Genomic DNA, 12,916 nt, shown 5'->3' on the forward strand with positions numbered 1-12,916 from the left:
ACGCCGAGGAACTTGAATCTCTCGACCTGCTCCACTACTGCCCCGTCGATGTGGATGGGAGCGTGCTCGGCCTTCCATTTCCTGTAGTTCACGATAAGCTCCTGTTGAAGGAGAGGTTGTTGTCCTGCCACCACACTGCCAGGTCTCTGACCTCCACCCTGTAGGCTGTCTCATTGTCATCTGTGATCAGGCCTACCACCGTCGTGTCATCTGCAAACTTAATGATGGTGTGGGAGTTGTGCCCGGCCACACAGTCATGGGTGAACAGGGAATACAGAGGGGACTAAGCATGCACCATCATTAAGTTGTTAAAAGTCAGCGTGGCGGATGTGTTGTTGCCTACCTCACCACCTGGGGGCGGCCCGTCAGGAAGTCCAGGATCCCATTGCAGAGGGAGGTGTTTAATCCCAGGGTCCTTAGTTTAGTGATTCGCTTGGAGAGCACTAATGTGTTGAATGCTGAGCTGTAGTCAATGAACAGCATTCTCATGTAGATGTTCCTTTTGTCCAGGTGGAAAAGGGCAGTGTGGATCTGTTGGGGCAGTATGCAAATTGGAGTGGGTCCAGGGTGACTGGGATGATGGTGTTGATGTGAGCCATGACCAGCCTTTTGAAAGCGTTTCATGGCTACAGGTGTGAGTGCTTCGGGGCGATAGTCATTCAAACAGGTTACCTTGGCATTCTTGGGCACAGGGACTATGGTGGTCCGCTTGCAACATGTAGGTATGACAGACTGGGTCAGGTAGAGAATGAAAAAGTCTGTGAAGACATTTGCCAGCTCGTCAGCGCATGCTCTGAGTACATGTCCCGGTAAGCCATCTGTGACTGTTAACCTGTTTAAAGGTCTTTCTCACATCGGCTACGGAGAGCGGGATCGTATTCACACCCATGAGTCAATACATGTTAGAATCATCTTTGGCAGCGATTACAGCTGTGAGTCTGGGTAAATCTCTAAGAGCTTTGCACACCAGGATTATACAATATTCGCACATTATACATTTTTTTATTCTTCAAGCTCTGTCAAGTTGGTTGTTGAACATGTCTAGACAGCCATTTTCAAGTCTTGCCATGGATTTTCAAGCCAATTTTAGTCCAACTGTAACTAGGCCACTCAAGTAACATTCACTGTTGTCTTGGTAAGCAACTCCAGTGTATATTTGGCCTTGTGTTTTAGGTTATTGTCCTGCTGAAAGGTGAATTTGTCTCCCCAGTGTCTGTTCGAAAGCAGACTGAACCAGGTTTTCCTCTAGGATTCTTCCTGTGCTTAGCTATATTCTGTCTCTTTTTACCCTAAAAATCTTCCTAGTCCTTGCTGATGAAAAGTATACCCATAATATGATGCAGCCACCCCCATGCTTGAAAAAATGAAGAGTGGTACTCAGTGATGTGTTGTGTTGGATTTGCCCCAAACATAACGCTTTATATTCAGGACATAAAGTTAATTTCTTTGCCACAGTTTTACTTTAGTGCCTTTTTGCAAACAGGATACATGTTTTGGAATATGTTTTTGTTATTTTTACTCTGTCATTTAGGTTAGTATTGTGGAGTAACTACAATGTTGTTGATCCATCCTCAGTTTTCTCCTATCACAGCCATTAAACTCTGTAAATGTTTTAAAGTCAACATTGGCCTCATGGTGAAATCCCTGAGCAGTTTCCTTACTCTCCAGTAATCGAGTTAGGCAGGACGCCTGTATCTTTGTAGTGACTGGGTGTATTGATACACCATCCAAAGTGTAATTAATAATTTCACCATGCTCAAAGGTATATTCAATGTCTGCTTTTTTCATTTTTACTCATCTACCAGTAGGTGCCCTTCTTTGCGAGGCATTGGAAAACTTCCCTGGACTTTGTGGTTGAATCTGTGTTTGAAATTCACTGCTCGACTGAGGGACCTAACAGATAATTATATGTGTGGGGTACAGAGATGAGGTAGTCGTTCAAAAATCGTGTTAAACACAATTATTGCACACAGAGTGAGTCCTTGCAACTTATTATGTGACTTGTTAAGCACATTCTTACTCCTGAACACATTAAGCATCTCCAAACCAAAGTTAAATCTAGAATCGGCTTCCTATTTCGCAAACAAAGCCTCCTTCACTCATGCTGCCAAACATGCCCTCGTAAAACTGACTATCCTACTGATCCTTGACTTCGGCGATGTCATTTGCAAAATAGCCTCCAACACTCTACGCAGCAAATTGGATGTAGTCTATCACAGTGCCATCCGTTTTGTCACCAAAGCCCCATATACTACCCACCACTGTGACCTGTACGCTCTTGTTGGCTGGTCCTCACTACATATTCGTCGCCAAACCCACTGGCTCCAGGCCATCTATAAATCACTGCTAGGCAAATCCCTGCCTTATCTTAGCTCATTGGTCACCATAGCAACACCCACCCGTAGTATGCGCTCCAGCAGGTATATCTCACTGGTCATCCCCAAAGCCAACACCTCCTTTGGCCGCCATTCCTTCCAGTTCTCTGCTGCCAATGACTGGAACAAATTGCAAAAATCTCTGAAGCTGGAGACTCTTATCTCCCTCACTAACTTTAAGCATCAGTTGTCAGAGCACCTTACCGATCACTGCACCTGTACACAGCCCACCTGAAATTAGCCCACCCAACTACCTCATCCCCATATTGTTATTTATTTTGCTCATTTGCACCCCAGTATCTCTATTTGCACATCATTTCTTGCACATCTATCATTCCAGTGTTAATACTAATTGTAATTATTTTGCACTATAGCCTATTTATTGCCTTACCTCCATAACTTGCTATATTTGCACACACTGTATATATATTTTCTGTTGTATTTTTGACTTTATGTTTTGTTTTACCCCATATGTAACTCTGTGTTGTTGTTTTTATCGCACTGCTTTGCTTTATCTTGGCCAGGTCGCAGTTGGAAATGAGAACTTCTCAACTGGCTTACCTGGTTAAATATAGGTGAAAAGAAAAATATACAAAAATAAAAATAAAAGGACAAAGGCCATTCTTGAACATTGGGTGAGACAATCTTACTAATTTGCTAAAGAACCAGGTCGGATTTAAGTATAACTTTTGTATGACTGAGGCTTTTAGTGATAGGTCTAATGTTTTAATATTTAATTATTTCTATCCTCCGAATTCATATTCATTATATAAAAGGCCCATTAATTTTTTTTTTTAATTGGTCACTAAACCACTTCCATATATACTTCAATTTATTTCTTTAACTAGTACCAGGCTACCTAAAGACAAGTCTTGTCTGACGTCGTAGAGCAAAATGTGTTTGTGAGAAACTCACCTTTCCATAGAGGGGTCATAATAGTGTGTAGCCCAAACTGTTCGGACGCTACAGATGTTTTCGTGAGAAGACCGATTTTTGGGATGTCTCATGGTCTGACAAACAAAGCTGTAGCTCGGCCACCTTCCACCGCAGATGCGGAAGGCTACCATTGGCAGATGTGGGGGATTGATATCTCTAGTTTAAACAGACGTATTTTAATGGGGATTTACATGGGGCGCGGACATTGACTCTAGGGGGTTGCTATTTTTGCACATTTTGATCTTGCCTTGAGTAGCACAATTGCTGTGACCAGGACTGTCAAGTGAGCTGCTTCACATACGCCTAAAACAACGTTTCAGGACTGTGGTCGGGTGTAGGACCAGTAATTGCGGGAACGGGCGGGAGTCGGACAAGAAGTCAGCGGGAGCGGTATGAAAAGCTTCAGACCTCAAGTTCAAATTTAATGAGTGATAAAATTAATCTCACCATTGGATTCATTGGATTCATTCGGTCCGGGTATGCAGGGTGGTGCCATCGCATTGGTAGATTGCGCTGATGAAAAACATACAAGTAACAAAGAACATGTATTTGTGTGAAATAAGTAATTGATTGACAATGTGAGAGTTACATGCAGGGTTGGGGTCAATTTGAATACAATTCAGGAAGTAAACTGAAAGTTGTTCTTGATTTTTTTTCAAAGCACCCAACCCTGGTTAAATGGTGTAATTCAACCAAATATTATTGTATATTGTAGATACTTACTCACAACCTATTTAATTATTTCTGGAGGGTAATTTCTTTATCACAGGTAGTTCACCCAGATATCAGAAAAAAAATACAACTAACGTCACAATTCAATGTTTCAATTACATGGTTTTAAAATTATCTGGAAAATTACTAACACATTGCCATGTGAACTAGCAATTAAAAAACAAATAAGAATATTTCAAACTTTGGCCACCTTTTGATGTTTTTGCTTCTTTAGTGTCCGCTTCATGCTTCACTAAACAGACGTATTTAGCATTTGCCTTTCCTTGATTAATGATGATCATACTGGTCGTCTGTCCTTCCTCCCTCTGCTCAAGCTCTTCCCTCTCTGCTTTGGGCACCTCCACGGTTCGGCCGTTTTCATCCTCCATCTTCCATGAGATCTTTACTAAGTCTGGAAACATGTCTCTAGCCAGACACAGCAGGATGGTGTTCCCATTCAGCTCAGGTTTGGACTCCTGGTACACGGTCACTTTGGGTTTCCTGACCTGGTTCTCATCTGATTTTTATGTGAAACAATCGAAACTCACATTATAAAAATAAATATACTTTGTCTGAAAGTAAGAACCTTTGTGTGTAAAAGGAAACACTTTGCACTTTCCAATCTATTGCAGTTCTAAAATATCAACACACACACAAGGAGAAATAACATGGGCACAAAAAAAGCCTTTCAAGCCATCAGAAATGAGTATTCAACAATGCCATCGTATAAAATAGAATAGTGTATTATATATCTCTATCAGCTCAGACAGATTCTTAACCCCCATCACCAGGAGGTACGACTGATCCAGAGTACTCAACTCTACCACTTGACCAATCTCTGGTCCCACACAATTATTTTTAAACTTCTCTAATATAAAGTGTTTGCACAACATAGCATTTTTTTATTTCTAGGAAAATAAAGTTATTTAGTCCTACTCTAAGCCATTGCATTTGCGTTGAACAGAATATGTATGTGACATCTAAAATTGTTTCATGTCATTCATTAAATATAGTCAAATAAACTAATATAATATACTGTATCAAGTAGAGGTCCTTACCAGCGATGATGAGTTTTGTGCCAGATCCAAACTGCAAAATATCCAGTGTCCCTGATCCAGAATCACACTCCAAGTAAATCCTAGACAAAAACGTACCATCTTTTTGTTCCTTTAGATCTAGAGAACTAAAAGTTAAATCCCTTCTCAAAACCACAAATAGAATGTCATACTATGATAGTATGTTTCCACTATTGACACTATTGCAATTTTTCTGCTTTCAGTTTATCTGTATCATGGTTATAGTTAATATAATACAGTAGTAATACATTATATAAAATATTTAGATTATATATATATATATATATATATATATATATATATATATATATATATATATATATAATACTAGCGTTATATTCAGAAGATATTCCAATAAACTTTTTGTGAGTAAAAAATATATTCCTCAGTGTGATTTCTCACAGATTTTTATAGGACCTCCCATGAAGGATCAGAGAATGTGGTTAGATAGGGGAGAAATAAAGATGAGAGTTAAAACGTCATCACCTGGGTTTGGTGTGGTTTCTAACAGCTTCTCAACCCTCTGCTTATGTCACATCCTGTGGTGGAGCTACGGTTTCTCATTGAGAAGGACAGGATAACTGTAAGGTAGTTTTCTACACAGGGAATGAATTGCAGTTGTCACTGTGGTTATCCAAGCTAGCACAGTAGTATGTGGCTTCATGATCTGTCTTTAGGGTAGGGATTGTCAGTGTGAATTTGTCAGAACTGTCTGCCTTTTCTGCTCGGTAATCCTCAAAACCAGGATCCTTGGTTGGTTTTCCACCACCTTTATGCATGAACAGGATCCGCCTCAGAGCTTCTCCGTCTCTTTGCTGATACCAGTGAATGTTACCAGTGCTGAAGCCTGTAGCTATGCATTCAATAACAGCGGATTTGTCTGTGGCTTTGGTCACTGTTAACTGCTCCTGATGCAGATTCACAGCTTCTGCTGCTGATATAGAACAGAGAAGACAGGTGGTGTGAGTAAAGTGGAAATACTGTATTTTTCAAAGACACTTTCATGACTCAACTGAGTATTTAAAATCTACAGCACCAGACACTTAAAATACAAATTATACACTTACCGACTAAAAGGATAAAGTTAAGACACAGTTGACGCATGATTGTGCTGAGATATGCTGGCCTGTTATGTGGCAAGTGTGAGATGCTGTGCTTCACTAGTAAAGCTTTTTAAGGAAGTGACTTTAAGAGGAGTGAACCAAACTCAAGAAGGGACTCCTAAAAAACAGTGAATTTCGCCCGGTGGGCAGTGGTACACATCACAGTGGGCGTGGAATAAAGTGTGCACACCAGGCAACAAATGTGTCCAAGCTTGGGATCCAGGCCCAATTTGATTAACGTACACTATCTAACTTTGTGTCTACTTTACTTGCTAACCATCGGCAATAGTTGAATGAAAAATAAAATGTACATGCAATGTTACCTGCTGTACACCTATCATTAAATTATTCAGCATTGTTGGGTTATTGCACCTCATTAAAAACAGGGAGCTGGTTATTTTCTTCACAAAATGAGTATAGTAACGGATATGGAGAACATGATTATGATATGAGTATTTTTTTTATTAATATCGGTGGGTTAATTTTAAAAAAAAATCTTTCTAATGTAACTCAAACAGTGCAAAGTTTTGTGCCTACTGAATAAATCCACTGGCTAGTTCTGCTGTCTGTAAAGAACTTTGCAGGCTGTAGGTTGATCCTGCTGCTACGATTGGATAGAGCGAAGCTGTTTCTCCGTTCACTTGCTCTTTATCACATGATCATTTCACCTGTCACTTCTCCTCACATGTTTTACTCAGATCGTTTAAATTTGCTACTGCCTATTACTACTATGATAAATCAGCTGGTGAGGATGTTTGCAAGCAAGCTATCAATGCACATAATATCTAACAAGCAGAGCTTGTAGGGAAACAAAGATGAAAGACCAATGAGTTCTGGCAGTGACAGCAAACTCATCTGCCCACTGCAAGTTTTGAGAACACACAGACACACAGCTCCTGATCTGCAGCTTCCTTGATTTATATAAATGTGCAGGTAGACGATTAGGTGTTGCCAACCTCTATTTAGGCATTTTAAAACGCTTTCATTTTTCCGATTACGAGTATCATCCGATCCGACTATTTGTCAATTTAAGGATACGATTATGAATGAGTATTCACAGAAGCTATATTTACAACTCCAATAGAAACCACCAATGGCATAGAAAACAATTTAGGCCCAAATTAATTATGAGAATATGTTGCCCATTATGATCTATCATAAAATCGGTTTGTAGCCAATATTTCAACAGACAGCTAAAACTAACCTACCTAGCTAGCTAACGTTGCACAAACAAAATAGGATTGCAGTCCTACCTTTGTAGCAACGATTAAAGGGATACTGCAAGATTATTTTTGTCTCCATTTATGTATCTCTCTGTGCAGAATGAAGGGAGTTAGAGGTAGTTTTGCGAGCCAATGCTAACTAAGTTAGCGCAATACTTGAAGTCTACAGGTATGCTAGCGTATGCTACCTTACCTGTAGACTCCCAGTAACTGCGCTAACGCTAGTTAGCATTGGCTCGCAAAACTACCTCTAACTCCCTTCATTCTACACGCAGAGATCTAAAAATTGTATCTACGAGTTCATCTGACTCTTTGTAAGTATATATTTTTTTGCATTTGCCAGAATCTCAAAGTATCCCTTTAATCCACAAAATAAGTGTGTCCTGGTCATCTTCCAACAAAATGTTTACGCAATGGATATCCAGGGTTGGGGTCAATTCGTATTGAAAGAAGTCAATTCAGAAAGCAATTTGACGTTAAAGGTAGACTCAGCATTTTGTCTAAGTTGCAGAAAGTAAACAGCATAGTGGGTCAATTTCCACAACTAAGACCTTTGAAGCGCGAGGCTCAACTTCTCCACTGTTTTGATGCTCAGCTACCATGTTGTAACAGCATGAAGCAAACTCATGAACGTGCAAAGATACTGTGTGCGACTGTGTAAGAGAGAAGTCTTGCATCTCACTCATCTCATTATCAACGGTACTCCTCGTGGCAACGTCATTTAGCTGAGTCTACCTTTAATGTTCTGAAAATATTTTTTTTTTTTAATAAGTAGCTTCTACTTTTCAGTTTATTCAGAAGTCATTGAAAATAAATTAATTATTACATTGTAATTTCAGATTGTTTCCTGATTTGACTGCATCTCATTTGAATTGACCCCAACCCTGGTATACACACAGAATGATTCTAGCTAACTAGGTCTGTGAATTTGCTAGGCACACAGGACAAACTTCAACTACCAGATGATTTGTTTGCATGTCCAAAAACAAAAGTACATTTTCCTATTTATGGTAGCTATCATATAGTGATAAGACTGCTTTGATAGGTTTGACGGGCTCCTGGGTGCTCTATGGCGCCACAATAATTTTCTTAGATGTAAGAAGAATTTGGAAGATCAGATGTGAGGCATGTCCTAGATTAATCTAGTATCAGCAAAACACCTACTTGAAACAGCCAATCAGCTACTCAAAACTACCATAACACTTCCATTCTCTTATAATGGTCAGCCATCACAAATAAATGGAACATGCGTAGTCAAACATGCTGTTGTTGGCACGTTAGCCAGCCTGTATAGCAACCATTTTTGTTTGTCATAGCAACCATGCCAAAATCTACCAAGGATCATATCACCTATATCTTACCTGTCACCCTACACCCACTTCAATTTGCTTACCATCCCAATATATCCACAGACGATGTAATCGACATCACACTGCACACTGCCCTATCCCATCTGAACAAGAGGAATACCTTTGTAAGAATGCTGTTCATTGACTATAGCTCAGCATTCAACACCATAGCACCCTCCAAGCTCATCATTAAGTTCAAGGCCCTGGGTCTGAACCCCGCCCTGTGCAACTGGGTCCTGGACTTCCTGACGGGCTGCCCCCAGGTGGTGAAGGTAGGAAACAACATCTCCACTTCGCTGATCCTCAACACTGGGGCCCCACATGGTTGCGTGCAGAAGGCGCTGGGGCCCCAGACAGTGTGGTGAAGAAGGCGCAACAGAGCCTCTTCAACCTCAGGAGGCTGAAGAAATTTGGCTTGGCACTTAAAACCATCACAAACTTTGAGAGCATCCTGGCAGGCTGTATCACCGCCTGGTACGGCAACTGCACCTCCCGCAACCGCAGGGCTCTCCAGAGGGTGGTGCGGTCTGCCGAACGCATTATCGGGGACAAACTACCCGCCCTCCAGGACACCTACAGCACCCGATGTCACAGGAAGGCCAAAAAGTTCATCAAGGACATCAACCACCCGAGCCACTGCCTGTTCACCCAGCTATCATCCAGAAGGCGAGGTCAGTACAGGTGCATCAAAGCTGGGACAGAGAGAATGAAAAACAGCTTCTATCAAAAGGCCATCAGACTGTTAAATAGCCATCACTAGCACATTAGAGGCTGCTGCTGGCTATTGAAATCACTGGCCACTTTAAGAAATGGAACACTAGTCACTTTAATAATGTTTATATATTTTGCATTACTCATCTCATATGTATATACTGTATTCTATAATATTCTACTGTATCTTAGTCCATGCCGCTCTGTCATTGCTTGTCCATATATGTATATATTCTTTAATTCCATTCCTTACTTAGATTTGTGTGTAATGGATATATGTTGTGGAATTTTTAGACATTACTTCTTAGATATTACTGCACTGTTGGAGCTAGAAGCACAAGCATTTCGCTACACCCGCAATAACATCTGCTAAACACGTGTATATGATAAATAACATTTGATTTTATTTTAATCGAGTGAGCGACCAATGTTTTTGTCTAGCAAAATACAGAAATAGAATTAGCAACCTGATTTCTGTCCGGACTATATCCTCTGTTGGAAGGATATATGGTGGTTTTAATATGTTGTTAACCATTTTATAAAAGCAATAAGGCACACCCAATAAGGCACAGGGTTTGTGGTATATGACAAATATACCAAGGCTAAGGGCTGTATCCAGGCACCACTTCGCCGTGGTATATTGGCCATATACCACACCCCCTAAATGTTTTCTAGGCAAATTCTAGTGACAGACCAAGCAGTCAATAGATTCTCACTGAAAAATTGTACATGGTACAACTATGCTCTTAAAGTAGCAGAATACCCAGTTGACTCAAAATGGTCTTAGAGCAGCAATATGTAGTTGACACAGTTCCGTTTTAAGAGCAGCAGCTGTCCCATTTGACTTGTGCTGCTCCAAGAACAGCAGCATAAGACAACACAGTACAGTTCTGCTCTTGGAGCAGCAGAAGACCCAGTTGACTGAAACTACTCTTAGATCAGCAAAATGTAGGCCTAGTTGAGCACAGCACTGCTAGTTTTCCTTAGCTGCTCCTAGAGCAGCAACATCACAATAGCACAGTACAGTTCTTCTCTTAGAGCAGCAGAAGACCCAGTGGACTCTGGACACTTAAAGCAGTGATACAATATGTAGGTGACACAGCTCTGTTCTAAGAGCAGCAGATGTCACAGGTTACTTGTGCTGCTCCTAGCTCAGCAACAAAATATAAAGTACAGTTCAGCTTTTAGAGCAGCAGAATACCCAGTTTGCTCAATCTGCTCTTGGAGCAGCAAAATTGAGTTTACACAGTTCTGTTCTAAGAGCAGCAGCACTGATATTTTACCCAAGCTGCTCCTAGAGCAGCAACATCAAGATAACACAGTACAGTTCTGCTCTTAGAGCAGCAGGAGAACCAGTTGACTCAAACTGCTCTTAGAAGAGCAATATCTACTGTGGTTAACACAGTTCTGTTCCAAGCACAGCAGCACTCCCTGATCATGTATGCTGCTACTAGAACAGCAACATATTTATCTGGCTAGTGAGCCTGCAGGCTTAAATAGTTTTCTAGCAAGCTAGCTTGGTAACCTAAGACCAAAACTGTTGAGCTAGCTAGCTTGGTAATTAAGGATACACTGTAACAGTTTAGCCTTAGTTAACAAGCTAGCAAGCCAGCCCAACAGTTGGCTACATAACATTAGCTAGAAAAAACATTTTAGCTAACACAATTTAGCTTGCATCATATTTAGTATTTAGTCAATTATTTAGACTAGCTGAAAACAGGACAATAATGTGCTAAATTAAGAACAAAATTAAAAGCTAGCAATATTAAACTTATCTGGTTTTCCTTTCTTGCTGCTTGCTCCTACATAATTTTGTTCTTCCTCTTCTTCCCTCACTTTTTACCCTCAAATGTTTTCAAATCCCGTCACATGACACCTCTACTCCACCACCTGCTCTTTTTCATAGCATTGATTCTAACTTAATGTAATTATATATACAGTCGTGGTCAAAAGTTTTGAGAATGACACAAATATTAATTTTCACAAAGTCTGCTTCCTCAGTTTTTATGATGGCAATTTGCATATACTCCAGAATGTTATGAAGAGTGATCAGATGAATTGCAATTAATTGCAAAGTCCCTCTTTGCCATGAAAATGAACTTTCATTTCCACTGCATTTCAGCCCTGCCACAAAAGGACCAGCTGACATCATGTCAGTGATTCTCTCATTAACACAGGTAATAGTGTTGACGAGAACAAGGCTGGAGATCACTCTGTTATGCTGATTGAGTTAGAATAACAGACTGGAAGCTTTAAAAGGAGGGTGGTGCTTGAAATCATTGTTCTTCCTCTGTTAACCATGGTTACCTGCAAGGAAACAAGTGCCGTCATCATTGCTTTGCACAAAAAGGGCTTCACAGGCAAGGATATTGCTGCTAGTAAGATTGCACCTAAATCAACCATTTATCGGATCATCAAGAACTTCAAGGAGAGAGGTTCAATTGTTGTGAAGAAGGCTTCAGGGCGCCCAAGGAAGTCCAGCAAGCGCCAGGACCGTCTCCTAAAGTTGATTCAGCTGCGGGATCGGGGCACCACCAGTGCAGAGCTTGCTCAGGAATGGCAGCAGGCAGGTGTGAGTGCATCTGCACGCACAGTGAGGCAAAGACCTTTGGAGGATGGCCTGGTGTCAAGAAGGGCAGCGAGGAAGCCACTTGTCTCCAGGAAAAACATCAGGGACAGACTGATTGTCACGCCCTGACTCAGGGGACTCTTATATGTTGAGTCAGGGTGTGTATATTCTATGTGGTTTATCTAGTATGTACAGTGGGGAAAAAAAGTATTTAGTCAGCCACCAATTGTGCAAGTTCTCCCACTTAAAAAGATGAGAGAGGCCTGTAATTTTCATCATAGGTACACGTCAACAATGACAGACAAAATGAGAGAAAAAAAATCCAGAAAATCACATTGTAGGATTTTTAATGAATTTATTTGCAAATTATAGTGGAAAATAAGTATTTGGTCAATAACAAAAGTTTCTCAGTACTTTGTTATATACCCTTTGTTGGCAATGACACAGGTCAAACGTTTTCTGTAAGTCTTCACAAGGTTTTCACACACTGTTGCTGGTATTTTGGCCCATTCCTCCATGCAGATCTCCTCTAGAGCAGTGATGTTTTGGGGCTGTCGCTGGGCAACACGGACTTTCAACTCCCTCCAAAGATTTTCTATGGGGTTGAGATCTGGAGACTCCAGGACCTTGAAATGCTTCTTACGAAGCCACTCCTTCGTTGCCCGGGCGGTGTGTTTGGGATCATTGTCATGCTGAAAGACCCAGCCACGTTTCATTTTCAATGCCCTTGCTGATGGAAGGAGGTTTTCACTCAAAATCTCAAGATACATGGCCCCATTCATTCTTTCCTTTACACGGATCAGTCGTCCTGGTCCCTTTGCAGAAAAACAGCCCCAAAGTATGATGTTTTCACTCCCATGCTT

Source organism: Coregonus lavaretus (assembly GCF_964263955.1).
Source record: "Coregonus lavaretus genome assembly, chromosome: 17".
Taxonomy (NCBI): domain Eukaryota; kingdom Metazoa; phylum Chordata; class Actinopteri; order Salmoniformes; family Salmonidae; genus Coregonus; species Coregonus lavaretus.